Here is a 22,409-nt window from a genome sequence, read left to right on the forward strand (position 1 = left end):
CCCAGACTACATTGATTCAAACTTCTGATTGTCAACTCTTACTTGCTATGCATGTTAAACTGGTCTACCTGTAGTCAGAAATGATTGGTATGGATCCAGGTTTGGGGAGCCTGAATCTGCCTCTGGAACATCTTGATATCTGGCATATGCACACAGTTGCACACACCTTGACAGAGTTCCATGACAGTAAGCTTCTGTTACTTTCTCTTTCCCTCTCTAATAGCAGAAGGTGCTGGTTATGTCATGGCGTAAATGTCTCACTGCTCTTTGGGGACAGCTAAGCCCAGGCCCTAAGATGGTCTGGTATTCAGTTTTGGAATTTGTGTTTGGGTTAGGGATACCACTGTAGGGCACCCAAACTTTTCTGTAGTTGGAGGCCTGTGACTAGTTCTTTGGAGGCATTCCAGATGAAATGCCCTACATTCCTACAAAATGCCCTATTGATCATACTTGGACCTACCCATCTGGTTTACTCAGAATTAAATTGAGTTTGGATAGGAGGGCAATCAGATAGCTATTTCATTTACTACTTGTTAGTTAGCATCTGTGATTGCTGTACAAATTGCTCAAGGCTTTACTTTGAGTATTTCTATATTTTCTCCTTCCTGGGCACAGTGAGATTTTCTTTTAAAATGCTCAGCGTGATTCCTGATCCTTGTTCACATATTTTCTCTATAGCATACCAAAGTCATGTTTATGGCTTTTAAGGAAATGCAAATAAAGAGAAAAGAAATTATAGAAAAGGTAGGTCAGTAATAAATCAACCAATTGACTTTATAGAGGATTTGGTTATTGCCTCATTTAAGCTTCTGTTGCAAGTAACAGAAACGAACATGAACTAGTTTTAAGAAAACGAAAGAAAGAAATTTGATGGGAGCCAAATGCAGACAGACCTTATTAGGGACCAGGGACTGGAAAACCTGGAACTTTCCTGCTCTCTACTGTTTGCCTTTCTTTGCTTCACTGTTCTTTCTTTGCTGACCATTTTTTTTTCCGCTTTCCTGTGTTCATGGTTGAATGTGACTGTTCAGCAGCCCCTGAGTATTTACGTGTCCCTTGGTTCCAAGCACAAGGAAAGACTGATACGTTGAGACTTGATCCTAAATTCCCGAGAGAAAGAACGCAATAGACATAGTGTGGGTCACATTGTTGACACAGATTTCCCCTAAGGTCTCTTTTAATTCTAGAATTCTTTGTAGTAGAGACTGCAGACATTTACGTGGTTTGATTTTGCATTTTTACATTTTGTATTGTGGGGTTATTAGTCCTTAAAAGGTATAATTTTCTCTTGATTGCACTGTGTGTGGAAAAGCCACCTTCACTGGGATCCTAGGATGTTAGAGCAGTTCATTCATACTGAGGCAGGAATGCTGAAGAGGAGCCTTTGGGGAGTATATGGGGGGGAGGGGGAGGTTAGCACTACATTCAGGAGTTACAACGCAGCTCAGGATCCACCTGACTTGAAAATCCTTTTTAATGACAACTGATCCATCCTACAATCGTCTGCATATTTTTAGGAATTCACTGCATTAGAATGCTCAGCTCAAATAGCTCTTCAAGGTGAATTCATTGAAACTATTTAAGTAATAATTAGAGACTTTCAAAATAGTAATAGCTGAGGGAGTTCTGCATTTTCCTGTTTCTCACATGTCTAGCATTTTCCATCTCTACTTTCCTTTAGACTGCTTCTGCTGTCTGGAATATTTTTCTCTTGGAACCTGTCCTTAAGGCTCCATCTCATGGTCTTTTGTGAAACTTTCTTCACCTCTTAGAATTGTCATTTCCTTGTGTTTTCAAGACATTTTGTACCCTGATTGGAGCATGATTTTACCATCTTGCATTATCAAATCCATATGTATTCATCTTCTTCACTAGACTGTAAGTTCTATTAGACAAATGGATCATGTAGAAGAATTCGGATGGGCTGTTAGCATCCATCATCCCAGGTATAATGATCCCAGCTTTTTCAAATGTTCTGAAGCTTGTATGGCATCCTGCTTGTCACTGCCTTCTTCTTCAGATATTGGAGTTCAGCCACTGCTCTTCTTTCTCAGTCCTTGCTGTTTCTTAGATATTGTAGGCTTTTCCATGAACATTGTAATTTCCTATGTGATAATCACATATATAGAATGATAGAGTGTTTTCCTGCAAACTGAGATAGATGGGGAAAGAGAATATAGCAAACTGATGTGGAAGGAATCAACTTGTGTTGAGCACCCAATATTTACCAGGTCAGATAGAGAGGGTGGGTGTAGAAAATCATTGGAGACTATTTGAAGGGAAATAGTGTGAAGATAAAAGATTGAAGATTAGGTGTGGCCTGGAATGTGGAGGACTTTTTTAAAATTTTATTTTATTTTTATTAAAAAATTTTTTAAAAAATGTTTTATTTATTTTTTGAGACAGAGAGACAGAGCGTGAGCAGGGGAGGGGCAGAGAGAGAGCAAGACACAGAATCCAAAGCAGGCTCCAGGCTCTGAGCTGTCAGCACAGAGCCTGATGCAGAGCCTGACGCGGAGCTCCAACTCACAAACTGTGAGATCATGACCTGAGCCGAAGTCGGACACTTAACTGACTGAGCCACCCAGGCGCCCCTACATGGAGGGCTTTTAATCCTAGGCCAGAAAATTTGGACTGGGTTAGTAAGCTATGAGATAGAAGTCTTTTGTGTCCTCAAAATATTATAATCAAAGTTGGAGTATAAGATATATTATCTAATAATCCAAAGGGTGAACTCAGTCAGGAAAGAAACCATTGGACTAATAAAGAAGGGTTATAAGATATATTTTTTTTAATGTTTACTTTTGAGAGCGCACAAGCAGGGGAGGGGCAGAGAGAGAGGGAGATATAGGATCTGAAGCAGGCTCTGTGCTGACAGCAGTGATCCCTATGTGGGGCTCGAACTGACAAATTGTGAAATCATGATCTGAGCTGAAGTCGGATGCTCAACTGACTGAGCCATCCAGGTGCCCTGAGTTTTTCTTAGAGACTGAAGAGCTAGGTTAGTGACTGTGGGATTGGAGGAGTGTTGCTGATATAGATTGGACAGAAATAAACAATTAATTGGAGATGGTGAAAGAGAGGGATGAATAAAAGATGATGGAAAGACGTTAGGCCTGGGTGATTGCAAGAATGTGAACTCAGGAGGTTTGTGGGTGAGGATAAAAAATGAGTTTTATTTTAGATCTATTGCATTTGAGGCGCTGGTAGAATATTAATGTGGAGACAAGTAGCTGAATCAGAAATGGAAGGTTCGGGTCTGGAGATCAAACGTATGCGACACCTGGGTGGCTCAGTTCTGTTAAGCATCTGACTCTTGGTTTTGGCTCAGGTCATGGATTTCATGGTTCATGTGTTTGACCCCACATCCCACTCTGCGCTGGTGGTGGGGAGCCTGTTTGGGATTCTCTCTTTCTCCCTCTGTCTCTGCCCCTCCCCTGCTGCTTCTCACTTTCTCTCTAAAATAAACAAACTTAAAAAAAAAAAAAAAAGAATGAAGCAGTACAGTTTAAAAAAAATCATGAGTAAGGAAGATTAAAAATAAAGGGGAGAAGAAAACAAAACATTTTTGTTGACTGGAATAAGAGGGAGGGGACAGGAAAAGCATCATCAAGAAGATGCAGTTTCATCTGGCTTTGAAAGATGCCCAGTTAGTATGTGGCATTTTGTCCATGAACTTTCCTTTTTTAGGGGACATCACATTTACGCACTCCACAAATAGTACATGGGAAGCCTTGAACAAAGGATATTGCACCCAGAAAGACCTTCCCAAACTGCAAAATTGTTGCTCCTTCTTCCCTTTTTAACCTCTCCAGTGGCTTATGGTAAGATAAGGAACTAACTCCTTAAATGTCTTCCTCATCACCAAGCCTTGATTTGTCTGTACTCTGAGCTTCCCACAAGTGGTTCATTTGGCCTTGAACACACATTTTACACTGTCTCCTCCTCATTCCTCCCTTTACCTTCCCCAAGAACGTGACGCCAATGTGATTGCCACCAGATGAAGTACTCTTTGGCTTTTTTTGGGTTGTTGTTCTCTGTGGGCACTTTTTATTGCCATGGTCAAGTTCTTATCCATAAAATAATTGTTGACAATTTCCTAAACTATAATAAAATAAAAAAGTATAATAAATCACATTCCTACCTCTTTCTTACAGAATGCCATGTTTTTCTTACCTTTTCAAATGTCACCTGCACGATTCTTGAACACTTGAGTTGGCCACCTGGGCCACCATACCCCGATCTCTGACATTTCGCCATGGTAGCCTGGTGTGGCATTGTTGCCTGGCATTTGTAAGAATGGGTTACCCAGCTGAGTGCTGACTTGGAAACCACGAGACAATTTCTTGATATCTGACTTTCTGAAGGAAAGCAGAGGGGATTTACTTCATTGAGAGGACTTCAGTTGCACAAACTGTAGAGTTTTGTAAGATATGAAGATGACTGCAAGTGAAATAGAGTAATAATGCTGGTATAGGACATGTGTTCTCAGGGCCTGGCTTCCTGACCAACGGTATAACCTGATTCTGTTTCTAAAAATAGTACACTGTTCATTACATTTGTCCAAAATGACATATTTATGTTCAGTCTAGAGTATGAAGAATAATTTCTACTTTAATTTAAAAAAAGGAACCATCTCATATGGTAGTATTTGTGTTTTTATGGCTTTTGAGTGAGAAAATGCCTATTAGCAAAAAGCCACTATTGAGGTTTTAAATGAGTTTTTTTTAATATAAAAAAAAAGCATTCTCATGTTTGGAAAGTACACACGTGTAAGAATTATGGTATAGAGAGTCTATGGACAGCTTGATTTCTTGCTTTGTGGAACTCTCAGAGAGGTTCTGGACTCAGCTTTCAGTGACTCATTGTCACCTCACTTTAGAATGGGGTGGAGAATCTGACCATGGTTGAAATTTTGGAATGACAAGAACCCTTCTCAACATGCTCCTGCAACAGCAGTTGACTATTTTATGCCAGACAATGTACTTTATGCTAAGACTGGGCTGTGAAGCAGTCTCAGGGATTAGTATATGAATACATTTTATAATTATATTTTCAGTATATGAGCATCATTCTTAGGGCTGTCCTCCTGTTTTTAGGATGAAATTTAATAGGTGATTTGCATACAAATACATCCCTATAGCAGTCTCTGTTATGGCATAACTGTGTTCTATTACAGTAAATTACATGATGAATCTTTATGTTTTTTTAGGTCAGTTTATTTTGTTTAAAGTGGAAAAAACCTGCAAACAAAACCAACCACTCCCTCAGTACCTACGTTAAATTTAAGACAACACTGAAGATAAGCCTATGCTGCATGTTAGAGTCTTTAAAAAATATCAGGACAGCTTTTGTGTAAATCAGAGAGCCGTGACTTTTATTTATTTATTTATTTATTTGCTGTTTATTTATTCATTTAATTTCTCTTAATTTATATCGAGTTTGATTGTTAGAGAATCTGGGCGTGGTTGGGGTTGGGAGAGATCTACAGTGACTATTACAGGTGGATATTTTATTTTAGATTAGTGTGTATAAGGAAAGAAAGGCAGAGCCATATCTCCCTGTACACAGTCCAGAAGATTAGATAGGACAGCAATTGAGGGACCGCAGGTCCCTGGGAGCCTTGGCCTCACAGTAACTGAGAAGGAAAAAGTGCAGACACTACCTTCTTTCCTATCTATATGCCCTCTAGTTAGGTCACTGTAGAGAGCCAGGATGAGCATAGTTGAGGTGGGGATGTTTATCAACTTGCAGAGCCAGTTGAAAAACTGCAGACTCATTAATATATTTGCATCCTTGTGCATATGTTCATGTTGCAAAGGAATCAGTGTACTGTGATAAAAAGAACATTGGATAACAAATTGGAAGACTGGGTTTTCCTAGTCCTTTTCTTGTCTAAGGCATAAGCTCTCTGTGCCTCAGTCTTCACATCTGCAAAATGAATTGGTTGGACTGAGTAATACCTAATATATAAGATTCTGTAATGTATGAATTCTGTAGTGAGTGTATGGGTTGTCTAAAAGTCTGCAAGTATCTTTCATAATTTTTAATGGAAATGACATAATTAATAAATTATACGTAATTATGTCTTTTCTTGTTATGTTTGGTTCACATTGTCTGTTTTGTGGAACTAAGTATAAATATTATTCTGTGACTAAGATCTTCTGTTTGAACTTTGTAGCCTAATGTGCTCAGTAATTTGATCCATAAGCAGAGTTATATAACCCTTTTAAAGATTTAGTATTTATTTAGAGGATAGGTTACAGTGAATTAGAAGCATCATATTAGCTATCCCATTTGAAGTAATGGCAGTAAGCACTAGGAATTATATTGGTTGTCCTAAATGTATAGCTAAGAATTGCTTATTTAGGCTTGATGATATATCTCAGATAAGAACAGTCTTCTTTTAATTAGGGTACACTGCTAGTAGAATTTGCTTTTGACCATTCTAGAAACATATTTAATTCTTTTTTTTAATGAAAAAATTTTTTTTTAACATTTATTCATTTGAAAGAGAGAGAGAGAGAGAGAGGGAGAGAGAGAGAGACAGAGCATGAGTGGGGGAGGGGAAGAGAGAGAGAGGGAGACAGAGAATCCAAAGCAGACTTCAGGCTCCCAGCCATCAGCACAGAGTCCGACCCGGGGCTCAAACTCAGGAACCGTGAGATCATGACCTGAGCCCAAAGTCAGACGCTCAAGTGACTGAGCCACCTAGGCGCCCTGAAATATATTTAATTCTTAAACTAGTTAATTTGCTCTTATCATTAAAGAAGAAAATCTCCATTGAGCTTTAAGGAAGAAAAACAACTTTACTCGTTAGGTAAAACAAAAAAAAACCAAAAAAAACAAAAAAAACAACAAACTTCTCTTGCCTTTAAAACGTATTAGTAAACGTTTGCCCTTTTTTATTATAAAATATTTCACATGCACAAAGAATATATCACATCTCTATATAAGACATACAGAGTAATTTTTAAAAATCTAGGTGTCCCCACTCAGTGGAATGGTAAAAGCTGCCTGTGTGACCTTCATTCACAGCTTCCCTCTCTGCTCAGAGTACCCACAGTCCTGCATTCCATGATGATCACTTCATACAAATAACTAATACACTCTTGCTTCTTTTTTTTTATAGTTAAACCATAGATGTATCTAAATCTACATATTTTATTATTTACTTTTGCATGTTTGGAGGTCTGTCAATGGTGTCATCTGCTGTGTAACTTCTGTGACTTGCTTTTTCCCCCCATCACATTATATTCGTGTTATCCATATTGGTGTCTATAACTCATTTTTAAAGATGAACATTTCTTTTGTTATCCATATGTTTTTCTACTTTTTATTTACTTCTGCTCCTTTCACACTTATCTGGTAGGGTGCTTCTATTTTCCTGTGAAGTCAAATAGTTGTATTTTCTCCCACTGCTTCTATGCTTCACCATCCATATATCCCAATAATGATAATAATGATAGTGATAATGATAATGGCAAATACTCACATATAGATGTTACTAGTGTATTTACTATTTGTGCCAGACACTGGTCTAAGTGTTTACCCTTTACATATATTAACTTATTTACTGTCCATGGCACCTTTATCAAGGAGGTAGCATGTTACCATGAGAGCTCATATTTGAGATGAGGCCCGTTGGTGCGAGGAACTCAATAATTTGCATGACTATGATTTGAATCATGGCAGTCTGGCTGCAGAGTTTATGTTCCTACTCATTATACTATTGTGACTCCTATGTAGTCTTTTTTTTTTTTAGTTATATTTTTTCCCATTTAACTTTTTAAGGTATTAAAGCATTTTTGTGACTTTCAAAAAAGAATGACCCTAGTGTGAGCTTCAAGCTGGTTCTCCTGCACAACACCAGTTTTTAATGTCATGCTATAGTTTAATTTCCTTCATGGTTTGACCATGACTTTTTAATGTAAGTTTTAAAGAATTCTCTGGGATTTATTATTGCTTTTTCCCCTAATTAAAAAATATACCTTCTTCATTATTCTTCTAAAATCTTTCAGTCATTTCCTTTAGTATGTGGCTTGGAATTGGTTCCATTGATTTCCTGCACTAATTTGGACCATTTTCTTCATTTTTAGACAACGGCATCCTCTTTTAAAAAATATTTCTGTGACCTTAAATGAATCAGTTAATCTTCCTGAGCCTTGGACTTGCCAACTAAGTTGCATTTGTTAAGTGTAATTATTTCATTAATCAGACATATGTAATTGCTAATCAGAACCTCCTTTCAGTGTGAAGTAACCATGGGCGATCATGAAGGAAAATAATTAAGTAAAGAGAAGTCCTTGGTAGTGGTTGGAAATTACTGATTTTCCTCAACCCCTCAAATTGCAGAACAAAAAACTTCAGCATAGAGAGTGAAATCCCTTTGTACTGTAACTTTCTTGTATAACTTTAATTTTTTCCTAAATTGATTAATTTCCTGATTTTTTTTCTCTTACATTGTGAGTTTATGAGGTCTTCAGGTTTTCCCAGGGTCTTGGATAATCTCCTAATATCCTTTATTTAAACATGCTCATATTTCTCTCATATAACCAAACAAAAAGCCTACTCCACTTGCCATCATCCTCTGTGACCAAGTTGTTTTACAAGTTGTCTGTGTCCTTGCTGTCTATCTCCTATCCATCCAAAAATATGTATTAAATCTGTGTTATGTGTCAGGAACTAACTTCTCTAATCTCTGGGGACGTAGCATGAGCTAGAGAGACTAGTTACTTTCATTCTCAGTTTGGAACCAGCATAGCCTGTTGTAGAAGGAGTGAGAAGACCATTCTGTGGTAGGAGCAGGAGGGAAGATGGTTATAGGTGAGGGCAAAGAGGATGGTGAGATCATATGGGGCTTTTGGACCATAATGAGGAGCTTAGATATTATTCTGTGTGATGGAAGCCATTAGTGAGTTTTAAGCAGGCAGTGACAAGATCTGATTTGCATTTTAAAATAATCAGTCTGGCAGCCGTGTGGAGAATGGATTGTAGGGATCAAATGGAAGCAGGTAAACCATTAAAGTCTACTGTACTTGATAATGGTGCTGGTGGCAAAACTCATGGATTGCCGATGGATTGGCTATAGGATCTAAGAAAATGAGAGGAACCTTCCATGCTATTCCACTGAGATTTCTTTGATTGGAGCCATTAATCATGTCCATATCACTAAACTTAGTGGACTCAATTTGGGTACCTATCTTCCTGACTTCAGGGCGTTTGATACATTGTTTACTTCTAGAAATAGTCTTTTCTACTGATTTGTAGCACTGTTATTGTTATATATGTGATCCTAGGCAAATTAATTAAAGTATGTGTGCCTTAGTTTTCCTCACTTGTAGAATGGTGATAGTATTGTTCCTACCACATAGATGGTTATAATCGTTGAATTAGATAATAAATGTTGATTACTTAGTGCAGTGCTTTCCACAGAGTTCATTCACAGTAAATGTTAGCTAGCAACATCCTTATCATTGTCCTAACCATCATTATCATTGTTTTTCTGGAACAACACTTTCCTTGACCCCTTCCTTCTTTGGCCCGTGCTTGTTCTTGGTCTTCTTTGCTAACTCTTTCTCCTCCAGCTCACCTATAAATGTTGAAGTTCCTCAGGGCTCTGACGTTTTCTCTTCTCATTTTACACCTTTTCTGAGGCAATCTAATTTGTTCCATTGCTTTAGTTCCATTTGTATAAAGTTAACTCCCCCTAAATCTAGCCATAAACCAGATCTATTTCCCAAGCCACAGTCCTGTATATCACTTGCTTCTGTATTATCTCTGCTTGGCTGGCTGTGTCTTAAGCCCCTTTAATATGTTTAAAAAAATGAATGAGAGAGAGAGAGAGAGAGACCCGCAGAGAGAGGGAGAAAGAGAATCCCAGGTAGGCTCTGTGCTTATCAAGACATGCGTCTTGATCTGACACACCATGAGATCATGATGTGAGCTGAAATCAAGAGTCAGATGCTTAACCGACTGAACCACCCAGGCGCCCCTGAAGTTCCATATTCCTATAATGGCTTCCAGGATTTGTTTCTGCCTACTTTGTGAGCCTTATCATCTCCCCCCTGTACTTCTCACCTACAGCATCCAGACATGCTCTTCTTTCATAACCGCCAACAGACTACACTCATTCTTATCTGCCACTGCTCATCATTTTCTTTGTCTGGGACACTTGTTTCTTCATTCTTAATATGGGCAACAGCTTTATCTTTTATTCTTAGTTTAAATGTTACTACCTTCAGGAAGGCTTTCTTATGCCCTCCCTATCCCCTGCCCTCCCCTCCCTCCCCCGACAACTAGACTGCTTCCCTCTGTGATAAAGGGTATTTATACCCCCTTTGTTTCTCTGTGATCCTTACTGCACTTGCTAATAGTATCTTTCTCACAATATGTTAGCTTCACAGAGGCGGGGACCATGGCATATTGTTTCTCACTTTGTCCCCAGCATCTGTTTGTTAAATAGAGTAAAGGGTGAATGCAGTGTGGGCTTGTCCAGTTTGGGAAGTGAGAAGCCTTGTAGCTGAGTTTGATGTGTGCTTTTCCTAATCTTTCAGGGTGATAAAGAGAAGAAGAGAACAGTTTAGGTTTACTGTAGTTTAATTTTCTGACTCCAGTGGCCACAGTGTAGAGAGAGGGGAAGGAGCATCAGAACTGGAGGGGACTGGAACAAGAAGTGGTGCCTTAGGGTTCGGTGTCTTTTCCTTATTGAAGCGCCCAGAATTTCCAGGGCAGTGCCCCTCGTTCCCTACATTTGCCTGTCTTTTTCAGAAGTCAGCCATGGCAGTGCTTCCCAAATCTGTGGTATGCTAGGCATGCGCATTACCTCAGAACCCCTGTTTAGTGTGGCCTCCATGCCAGAAGTGCTTGCCAGAGTTAACTGTTGGCTCTACATATACTCTGTGCCAGTTATTAAGCTCTTTATACTTGTGACCTACCTGCTCTCTGGCCCTGGCGCCTATTTACAATCCTGGCAGGAATCTGCTGGATTCTCTTTCACTAACTTGCAGGAACAATGTTTGCACATGAGAGGAGCTGGGATTGGCTTTTTCTCCAGTACGTTTGCTCTGCACTTTGTTTAGCAGAAGTGTTTCAGAGTGGGTTTATCCATTTCACTTTCCAGTGCGGATGCACATCTTCCTCTGTTCTCTTTAAAAGATATTTACTTGTATTGCCGCCTTTGTGTGTGTGGTGTGCATGTGTATGCAAGTGTGCAGGCTCTCTTTATCTCTGCTTTTTAAAAATTCCCTCCCTGTCATTTCTTTGTTTTGTAACTCTATATGAAAATCATTTTTTAGTAGGTGCATTTAAAGCCTTTATGTTTTATGTTATCATGGACATCTATGATGGCATTCCTTGTCCTATTGTTTTATCCTCTTTTTATGATCTTTTCCTCTTAGTTTCCAGTATTTTGCCATATGGTTTCTGTGTTTTATTTGCTTTTACATTTCATAGGGATTTGAAAGGTTGACATATTTTAACTTCTATAACCTTGAAAAAGTGTTTAGAAACATCATTGAGCCTAAACTGATTTAAATACTAAATTTGAAAAAAAACCAGGATACAATAAATAGCATTTGTCTCTTCTCTGCAGGAGAAGTCTGGGATTCTTTTATTTTTTCTGCTCTGCCTTTGTTAACGAAAGTGGGGCTATAGATCCACATGGTTATTGTAGAAGTGTTATTTTTATATGTTCTCTCTTTTAAGGAGAGAACATATTTCACTTAATTATATAACATCTACTGCCTTTAGTGATTACCATCATACCTTTTCTACCTCAATTTTACTATTTTTTAAAAATTTTTTAATTATTTTTTTGTTTATTTTTTATTTTTTTATTTAAAAAAAAATTTTTTTAACGTTTATTTATTTTTGAGACAGAGAAAGACAGAGCATGAATAGGGGAGGGGCAGAGAGAGAGGGAGACACAGAATCTGAAACAGGCTCCAGGCTCTGAGCTGTCAGCACAGAGCCCGACACGGGGCTCGAACTCACGGACTGTGAGATCATGACCTGAGCCGAAGTCATGACCTGAGCCGAAGTCAGACGCTTAACCGACTGAGCCACCCAGGCGCCCCTCAATTTTACCATTCTTAAGGATATTATGATCATTGTATCATTTGGCTAGAGTTCATCCTTGAGGCCTTTTTTTCCCCTGCATGCAGAATATATGCATGCATGTTTCCTGAGCTCTCTTGTTATCCGAAGGAATTACAGAGTGTTATATAACATGTAAGCCCTTTATTTGCAAAACAACATTTAACTGATAAGAGGAATCCAATAAAACATAATTAGGAGGCTTTGAAATGCTTATAGAATAACCCGAATGTAAATAATAGTATAATTATGAAATATAAAAAGTTGCTAGCATCTGTTTGGAAGAAGAGCCTAGGAATAATAGAATTTACCGGCATTCAAGTGACAAATTAGTATCAGTCACAAGGTTAGTACTGGGAATTCAGTACCTCTAATTCTGAGTCGTGATGCAAAATTCATTATAAGTTCTAGAACAGTTTTATCTTTGTGAGTGGCATTGACAGTTTTTAGGTGCATTGCAACAGTATTTTCTAACTCTTACTGAAATGTTGAAATTAGAGTTGACCAAAAGTTTACTTTGTCAGATTTCTGTTTTATTAGTACATTAGTCTCACTCACGCATAAAGTTAGATCACTCTGTGTGAATGACTGAAACAGTTGATTGCAAAACTTGAAATTTTTTTGTCAAAGATATGATTTTTTTTTTTGGCAGTCACTGAAACATACTGCTGTAATAGAAAAACTAATCTCAAATTAATCTTAGTTGTCTGTTAGACAAGCACCTCATTCTTAACCTGGTCCAAAACTAAGCTAATTAAACGCTGCCATATATGCACATATATGCACATGCACACACATCACACATACATACACACTCTTTAATGTTCTATTTCTGTCTCTACACGATAGCTCTGACTTTTTTTCTTCTCAGTAAGGGGAGCAAAATTCATTGAGCAGTCTGCTAATTGCTCTCAAAAATATTATCTCATTTAATCCTTCCAAAACCTAATGAAGTAAGTGTTATGATCTACATTATGTAAGTAAGGAAACTGAGGATCAGAGAAAGTAACTAATTTGCTCAAGATTTATCACGTGGGCTAAGTGATGGAGTCAGAATTTGAACCCAGCTCTGCCTCTTTCCTGTATACCACATTGACTAGATACAGCATAGGACTCTAGTCTTACGGGAACTGGGATGTTATGTACAGAGATGAGGGAAGACAGAGGAAGTGACATTTGAGTTTGGTTCCGTGAAAACATTTATTGAGCCTTTATTTTACAGTGGCAAATACCACTGACTATTCTCAAGGAGGTTGTAGGAGAGGCATATATATAAGCCTGAAACTCTAACGTGCAGAAGTAGTTATAATATAATAGAGGCACTGAAGTAAGAACTACTATGAAGAAGAGTTGATTCCTTTCTAATGGAAGGGATAGGGAGAGGAGTGTGTGGAACCACCATAAGGGAAAGTTTCCTGGAGGAAATGATGACTAAACTGGTATTGAAGGCTAAAAATGAAGAGTTCATTCCTTTTATGAGTCTGTGGGTGGTGTGGCGAGGGTAGGATAAATAGTTGGCCACCATCAGAACAGAGTATTTATTTATCAAAAAATACTTATTGAATGCCTACCAGGGGTTAGGCACTGTGTAAGGTACTAGAGTCAAAGTAAAGGACAAGAGAGTTCATGGAGCCTATCGTGTACCAGGGAGTGTTGAGGGCAGAAGTTATACAGGCAGGAAAAGAAGTGAAGCTGATAGGTCTTGAATGCCTGGCCAGATTGGCTGAATTTTCCCTTGTAGGTGCTAGTGAGCATGGAAGCACTTGAAGCAGGGCTATTGACATGGTCAGAACTAGTACACAGCACTTTTGCAGCAGTAGGGAGGGTAGGTGTGAGGGGACTCAGGTTAGAGGCAGGAAGACCATAAGGGGCCATTACTGCATTCTAGATGAAAGATGAGAAGAAAAGGATGTATTTGAGCAGTATCTTGGAAATAAATTTGACAGCACTTAGTGTCAATTAGATATGAATGGTTAAAATGAAAAAAAAAATGAGGATGACTCTCAGATTTGGAGTTTAGTGACTGGGTGGATGGAAGTAGTTTTTAACAGGATCAGGAATACAGAAAGAATAACAAATTAGTACAGAAAGAAACAAATTGAGTTTACCAATAATAAGTTGGTAAAGAAACAAACAAATGAATAGTTTGAGATGCATATGGAAAACCCAAATTCTTTTAAAAACATGATTTGACCACCTAAAATTAGTAAAGAAAACTACTGTGGGACAAAGTAGAAAGACATTTTGTAAAATATTATATATCTTTCGCTCTATGATTTCATTCATGTCTTCTCCTCTCTCCTAAGTCCCAACTTGGGATCAAAGGGTAGTTGATAGAAGCCGTGAAGATTTATCTTTCAGTGTGATAGGAGTCCATTTTCATAAAACTTCTCCTTTATCTGCGCTATTAGATTCAAGCCACAACACATACCATCATGAGAATTTCATCGTATAATTTTTTTTCTTATGTTCTGCAGCAGAACATAAACTTGGAGGGGAGGAATGCTAAAATTCTGGTACAAGAGCAAATATTTATTTGCAGTTTCCGGTGCTAAAACTTTCTATTTTCCTGGAATGGTGGCAGAGTTCTAACTTAAAATATTTGAGACATGATTTAAGGACACATATGTTTAGGGCTTATATTCAACTCATTAAAAATACTCTTTTAGTGATAGATGTAGATACTGTAGTTTATAGTCCCAGGCGTAGGATTTAGTCAGCCTACATTAGCAACTCTTTCTTTAGATGAAATGGTCCGTTAAGGCATTCCATCTTTTTTGCACGTATAAGCTTTATTTTTATGAAAAACCTGCACATGGTTCTTGGTACATGGGAACCATCTCCAACTCCACCCCCGTCTCCATCTCTGTGTCATTCTTCTGGAGTAATGTTTTTAAATCGTTCTGGTAGTTCCCTAATTTTAGTCAATATAGTTATAGCACTGCTTCTTAATTCATCTGTTTTGTGTGATATCCAGTCATGAAAAATAAGGATCTATCTGCTCTCTCTTCTCCAATCTGTCTACCGCTGTTGACTTTGAAATTCCCTTACTATTCACTTTTGTAACAATAAATGTTTGTTCATCGGCTGTTGGTAGGCTACATGCCAAGCAGTTGTGACAAAGATTCCAAGGAGAGTGACTTACGTGAGCAAAAGTTTCTTTTTTCTCCCACAGTAGCCCAGGGTAGGTAATAGCCCACAGGTGGCTTGCCTTCCCATTCAAGTAGCTTCCATGGCCCGGTCCAGGCATGCTGCTACAGTCGTTGCCATTTCCCAAGGAAGTGGACGGCTGAAGTAAGTGACTTTGTAAAGGAGGTGACGCGATCTTTCGAATTATTTTCCATCAGCCAAAACTTAATATCATGGTCTCAGCAAGGGAGGCTGAGAAAGGTAGCAGTATGTTCAGCTAAAATTGCAGAGGGTTCTATTACTAACACAAAGAAGGAAGAGTGGATTCTAAGAGTCAATTAGCATTTTCTGGTCTAGTTAGTATCTCTTGATGTTACTTTATGAAGTCCTGATACTCTTACCCCTTCCTCTACCTTTCTTTCTGGCCTTCTGTACATTTTGTCCACAATATAAATGTTCTTTTTGTTTTAAAACGTGATGTTACTAATGTTTGCCTTCTCTTCTGAAACTGCAGCCAAATCGCTGTGTGTAGCTGGTCTCTAAAAGCTCATATTGTTACTTCCATACTTATTTACTTTCAGGTAAAAAAAAATGAGCTGTTGCCATAGTTCCTTCTTCTTAGGTTCAGGGTCATGATCTCTGGGCCACTGGAAAGGATATACATCATGGCAAATGGATTGTTTTTTCTTTTTCTTTTTTCATAGATTGATTAAAATCAGGGCACTGTATTTCTAAGGTCTGCATCTAGGCACTGACTTGTTTATTCCATAAGAGAAGCAGCACCGAAGGAATATGGTTAGTGCTCAGGGAGCTTTCTTTCAGTCACTTCAGGAATTAGGTTCATTGTATTCAGGAATTTTATTGTGACCAGGAACTACTCAGTTAGTTTTGCAGCTGAGTGAAAACTTTTGTCTTGAAGGACTGAGACTGGTTTGTTATCTCCAGGTGATCCAAGGTGAAGTAGGTCTCTCCTTTAATATCTGAGTATGAGAGGAGAGCTGTGTTTTCTGACCAAGGTAAGAATCTCTTTGGGGTATTTAGGAATAGAAGGGCTGACTAATGAGAGAGATTCTGGGCTTTTCAAGGTGGTCTCGTTGTTTTTCGTATTGGACTTCTAATCATTCCAGACCCAGTTATTTTCCCAAACAAGGACACAATCTGGAGCACAAGGGTCCCCGCCCTTGAAGAATTTTTCATGTGGTAGAAGAGATTAATAGAGACCACAGTTCAAATTCTGGCTGCATCATTTACTGGCCTTATGACCTCAAGCAAATTATTCTCTGAACCAGAGATTCTGCTGGAATGTATAATCCTCAAATCCCAGTGGCTTAAAACACTGAAGGTTTATTTCGTGCTTGTATTGCACATTCATTGTCAGTGGGGGGACTCTAGGATCATCGTTAATGGAGCAGCCACTATCTAATTAATAGAAATTACTGGTCACTTTTGGAGAGGGAAAGAAAGTTCTGGAGAGTCTCATAGCAACAATTAAGTGCTGTGTCTCAGAGGTGACATACATTATCATTTATGTTCACAACTTATTGCCCAGAACTAATGACCTGCTCTCACTCGATCACAGGGGGTCAGGAAGTGCATTCTTAATTTGCCTGGAAAACGGAGAGTCAGAAATGCTCGGCAAATAGCACCAATGACTACAACATATAGGAATGCCTGCCTGAGGGTTGATAAGAGGATTAAATGATACATACCTACATACAAAATGACCTAGTGCAGGTGCTCAAAAATGATTATCATTAATAGTAATATCAAGTAAGATGTATGGGTGCAAAATATTTGAATGATATTATAAAGTGTGACTAAAGATTCTTTCTTGTAAGCTATATAAGACTATATCACCATTTATATGAAATTGTCTTATAAATTAGAACACAGTGCACAGATGCAAGCTGGTGCTATTATCTAATAGATATTAGAGATGCAGCATTAGAGCTTGATTCAGTGTTGGAGCTACATCTTCACATGGTTGAAGTCGTAAGAGTAGGTGAGATGTGCAAGAAAGAGATTAAATAGAAATACACAGGGCACTGAACAGGTAGCTTTGAAGCATAACCACAGTTTGGAAATCAGAAGGAAATACAACAAGAGATAGAGAAGTGATTTCTGGAAAGGGAGGAAGAAAATGATACTGTGTAGTGTCATAGAAAAGTCAAGCAAAGGGTCGCCTGGGTTAAGCATCTGACTTCAGCTCAGGCCATGATCTCATGGTTGGTGAGTTTGAGCCCTGCATTGGGCTCTGCCCTGACAGTGCAGAGCCTGCCTGAGAATCTCTCTCTCTCTCTCTCTCTCTCTCTCTGTCTGCTCCTGCCCTCACATTCTCTCTCAAAATTAATAAACTTAGAAAGGTTAAAAAAAGAAAGAACAAGTGAAGAATGTTTCAGTAAGGAAAATCGACTATATAAGATGTCACGAAGAGGCATTGACATTCAGTTCTGCAAATTCCATGGGGGGGGGTGATATTAACGAATAATCAATAGAGAATGTTACTTAAGGAAGGAATGGTAGTCTTAATTGAGAAGTGTCTCTGTGCCAGGTGCTCCTCTAGTAGCAGTCTTGCAAGGAAGCTTTTATAAATTCCGTGTTTACAGATAAGATTCTCAAAGCTCAGAACGAAACTTGCCAAATGAAACCTAACTCATCAGTGAGAAAGTTTGAATTTGAACTCTAGTACCAGAAAAGCAAAAGGAAACTGTACTATGTAAACACAACAAAATGAAACAGTCATACCACACTGAAAAATTCTGAAGGCATTTTTGGTAGTAATCAAAAATGATTGATGCGGGTTTTGCTTTCTCATTGGCACTTTTTAAATATGAAGAAATACTTTTTAGATGAAACATATATAATGTAGATGCTATGAACTATGAAATCAGTGTACATTTTAGAATAAAAAGATTTATGTTTTATATTGGAGATAGAAGTCATAAAATGTTACTGTGAGAATGAATAAATCCCTGTATTTGACCAGATGCTTTTCAAAACAGGAATCCTGAAAAAAATAGCATTCAGTAAAGTTATAATTGACATCAGAAGATGGGCTTTTGTCCATATTTCTGTTTTAATTATACCATTGATGTACCCTAATGGACACAGTGTAACCTTTGCATTGCCAATATTAGGTACACTTCTTTATGTCCCTTTCTTACTTTTTATGTGAACTGAATAATAAAATGTAGATGCTGCAGAATGTAGACAAGAGGGATTTTAGCTTAACGTTGTCTCCAGCTGGCCGTCTGACCTTTGATAAGTCTCTTTATGTCTGTTTTGCTGTTTACAGAATAAGAGATTTGGATCAGTTCATTGTTTCTCCCATTTTTTTTTTTTCCCACTGAGATACACATGATGGCTGATACTTTGTGAGCAGCATAGTCACATAGTCATACGGCAGATTGTGATTATAGACTCGAGGAACAGATGGTCTAGGCCACACATTCCTGGTTCGAGTTCTAACTCCACTCTTCTCTCTCCCACTCAAGAAAACATGTCAGAAAACTAGTAAAACCAGGGTGACGTTGTTAAAGAGATAACTCTAAATACATCCTAGTTTTCTTAAGAATCTTATTCTCAAACTTTGACATCTAAAGTTAATTTTGAGGCGCCTGGGTGGCTCAGTCGGGTTAAGCCTCTGACTTCAACTCCGGTCATGATCTCATGGTTCATGAGTTTGAGCCCCGTGTCCGGCTCTCTGCTGGCAGCTCAGATCCTGGAGCCTGCTTTGGATTCTGTGTCTCCCTCTCTCACTGCTCCTTCCCCCACTCATGCTCTGTCTCCCATTAAACTTTTAAGTAAGTAAATTTTTAACAAATTACTTGTGAAACACTTCATAACTCATATTTTACCCGTGGTAGGTGGTGAGTTCATGTTCAAAAACTGATGTGTTAGGTGTTCTCTAAGATTTTTTCCTAGTTCTAAACCTATGTAATGATACATTTCTGTTATTGTCAAGCTTTTCCAAAAGGTCTAATTCTTTGCTTATTCTACTTGCAGGTTTTTATTGGTAGGCATTACATGGATTAATAGTACCATGTGTATGATATACGTTCAGAAATGTTGAGTGACTTTATCAACAAGTTATTTTCCCTTTTGTAGCTATAACACTAATTCAGAATTTGTTTTCTTCTCCTTTACCAGCACACATGATTTTGTGAATTTCAAAGATTGGTGCTGAGAAAATTGGGTTGTAACATTCGGATTCTTACTTTCCGAAACCTGTCATGACTACCCTCTTCATTTTGATAAGACAGTTGAACATTTTGCATTTGTCCACAGACTATATGAAATAGAAAATGTACTAATTACCTCTAGAAGTAGTGAGAAGTCTAAATAGACTACTGATATTATTTTCTAACCACTTGTTGTTTCTTAAACATCATGGGATAAATTATACATGTATTTCTCTGTTCATTGTTCATTTATTCCACAAATATTTATTGAAGATTTGTTGTGCTGGCTGTGTGCCAAGCAATATGCCAGACTAGCAGTTCTTGAAGTGTGGGCTGAGGACCCTTAGAGTCTCTTAGACCCTTTCAAGGGATTCATGAAGTGAAAACTATTTTCCTACTAGTACCAAGACATTACTTCCTGTTTTCATTGTGCTGACATTTGCACTGATGTTGGAAAAGCCAAAGCGGATAACACTGCTGGTATCTTAGTATGAATCAAGGTTTTGTGGCAACAAACTTTATTAGTAATCATTTTATGCTTTATTAACATACCCGTGCGAAGAAAAAGCCATTTTCACATAAGAATGTCCTTGATGAAGTAGTAAAATTTATATTAATTTTATTAAATCTTGACCTTGATTACATATCTTTGTAATATTCTGTGTGAAGTAATGGGAAATACATTTTATAAAGTGTTTCTGCACACCAAAGAACAATGGTTGTCTCCGGGCAGAGCACTTGTGCAATTGTTTGGAACACCATTTTGCTTGACAGAATGACCAACAGACAAATTGTGCTTATTTCGACTTGGGTTTGGCATGCATTTTCTTAGTGAATGAAGTGCTGCTGCCACTTTAAGGAAAACAGCCGACAGCATTGTTGGTAATGATAAATTCGAGCTTTCAAGGTAAAAAATAAAAGTTTGGAAAACTTGTGCCTGCCACCATGAGCTTGTTTGACAGCTTCTCGGTGTTTAAAGACTTTTCTGATGAAATCAGCAGTGATATTAATGAATATAATTTTTGATATTGATAATGAAATGTGTCAACTTAGGAAAGATCTGCATAACCCAAATGAACATTGCATGATGTTACAAAATCATGCAAAGTTAGACGATCCATTCAAAATGCAAGATAGACCATGGAGTTTAATGTAATTGTGTGAAAAGTTTATTGATAATAGTTTCAGATGATCATTTCGTTGAGTTTTGGTATAATATCAAAGAAGAGTACCTATAATTCTCTGAAAAAGTTATTAAAATATTCCTCCCTTCCCAAGAACTTACCTGAGTGAGGCAAGATATTCATATATGCATAGTTTAGCCAAAACAACATATCACAACAGATTGAACACAGGACACATGAAAATCCAGTTTTTTTTTTTTTGTTAAGCCAGATAGAAAAGATTTGCAAAAATAAAAAACTCATGTTTTGGATAATGCAGTTATTTTTCACTAAAAATGTCATTTAGAAAATTTATTTTTTTAATTGAATACGCAAATATTTTTGAAATTACTCATTTTAATTTTCAATATGCTAAGTACTGATAGGTATGACCATATAAACAAAAGACATCCTGAGTCCTTGATAGTTTTTAGGAGTGTAAAGAGATCCTGATATCAAAAATTAAAAAATTACTAACCCCAGAGATATTTAAGGGGGAAAAAAAAAAGCTCTTTATGTAGCTTTTCTTTGGTTCTCAACACCCCTGGTTCTCTGCCACTCCCTCCTTCGAAGTTAGAAGCAATATTCCTTTCTCTATAATTCCAAGTACTTTATTTCCACCTCTACTAAGGAAGGCATTTAGTGCATGTCTTATGTTTCCATCTAGGTTAGTATATTTTTTGGTAGCACAGACTATATCTTACATCTTTGCGTATTCATCAGCTCTTAGCACATTGTTTTCCCCAGGAATGTATATAGATGAACTGAGTAACTTTTTAAAATTCCTTATCATATTTGTTTTTTAAATTCCACATATGAGTGAAGTCATGATATTTGTCTTTCTCTGACTGACTTGTTTCACAGATGAACATAGGGGAAGGGAAGGAAAAATAAGATAAAAACAGGGAGGCAAACCATAAGAGACTCTTAGAGAACAAACTGAAGGTTGCTGGAGGGGTGTTGGGTGAGGGGATGGATTAAATGGGTGATGGGTACTAAGGAGGGCACTTGTTGGGGGGTGCCTGGGTGGCTCAGTCAGTTAAGCGTCTAGCTTCAGCTCAGGTCATGGTCTCCCGGTTCATAAATTTGAGCCCTGCATCGGGCTCTCTGCCAGTCAGCACAGAGCCTGCTTCAGATCCTCTCTTCCACTCTCTCTCTCTGCCCCTCCCCCACTCATTCTCTCTGTCTCTCTCTCTCTCTCTGTCTCTCTCTCTGTCTCTCTCTGTCGAGAATAAACAAACATTAAAAAAAAAAAGGGCACTTGTTGGGATGAGCACTGGGTATTATATGTAAGTGATCAATCACTAAATCCTACTCCTGAAACCATTATTACACTATATGTTAACTAACTTGGATTTAAAAATAATGGTAATAAATAATTAAATAAATTTAAAAAAATTCCTTATCTTCAAAGTGTTATCTCTAAATGGTTTGGAAGATTGACTTAGGATTCTGAATAGCCAGGGTTCTGGCTGTTTCTTGTAACAAATGCAAACAGATCTTTGCTTAACAAAAGGGATGTCCAGTTCTAGCTAATGGCCTATTGACTGCAGGAAGTAAATGACGTAATTGAACACTTCATTCAACAAACATTAGCTGAACATAAACTGTGCTAGGCACTGTGCTAATAAGAACAACAATATTTTTATAGAACTTTATGGTAGACATTTAGATTAGTGGTTCTCAACTGGTGGCCCATGATGTTTCTTCTTTTCATAATGAAACAAAGGCAGCAACAATGAAAAAATTTTCCCACAAAACTAACTATATTCTATTCAGAATATTTCTTTTTCTAGTCTTGGTGTTAACAGTCTTTCTTTTCTGATAGTATGGTGAGATT

General features: G+C 37.8%; 1 protein-coding gene and 1 long non-coding RNA gene across 6 annotated transcripts in view; one reads left to right on the forward strand and one right to left on the reverse strand.

Moving 5' to 3' along the window:
* Nucleotides 1–4,232, reverse strand: part of LOC125919307 (uncharacterized) — a 33,837-nt gene extending 29,605 nt beyond the window's left edge. The window contains exon 1 of the long non-coding RNA XR_007456716.1: nucleotides 4,177–4,232. This is a non-coding gene — a long non-coding RNA (uncharacterized LOC125919307). The remainder of the gene's footprint in view (nucleotides 1–4,176) is intronic.
* Nucleotides 1–22,409, forward strand: part of MSRB3 (methionine sulfoxide reductase B3) — a 172,963-nt gene that overhangs the window by 2,743 nt on the left and 147,811 nt on the right. Inside the window, exon 1 of one of the 5 annotated variants that reach the window (XM_049625920.1) lies at nucleotides 4,425–4,513. The exons of the other annotated variants lie outside the window; for them this stretch is intronic. The gene's annotated coding sequence lies outside the window, so the exon portion shown is untranslated. Of the gene's footprint in view, nucleotides 1–4,424; nucleotides 4,514–22,409 lie in introns of those variants that run through there. 5 annotated transcript variants of the gene reach the window in all.

This window comes from Panthera uncia, chromosome B4 (assembly GCF_023721935.1).
Source record: "Panthera uncia isolate 11264 chromosome B4, Puncia_PCG_1.0, whole genome shotgun sequence".
NCBI lineage: Eukaryota > Metazoa > Chordata > Mammalia > Carnivora > Felidae > Panthera > Panthera uncia.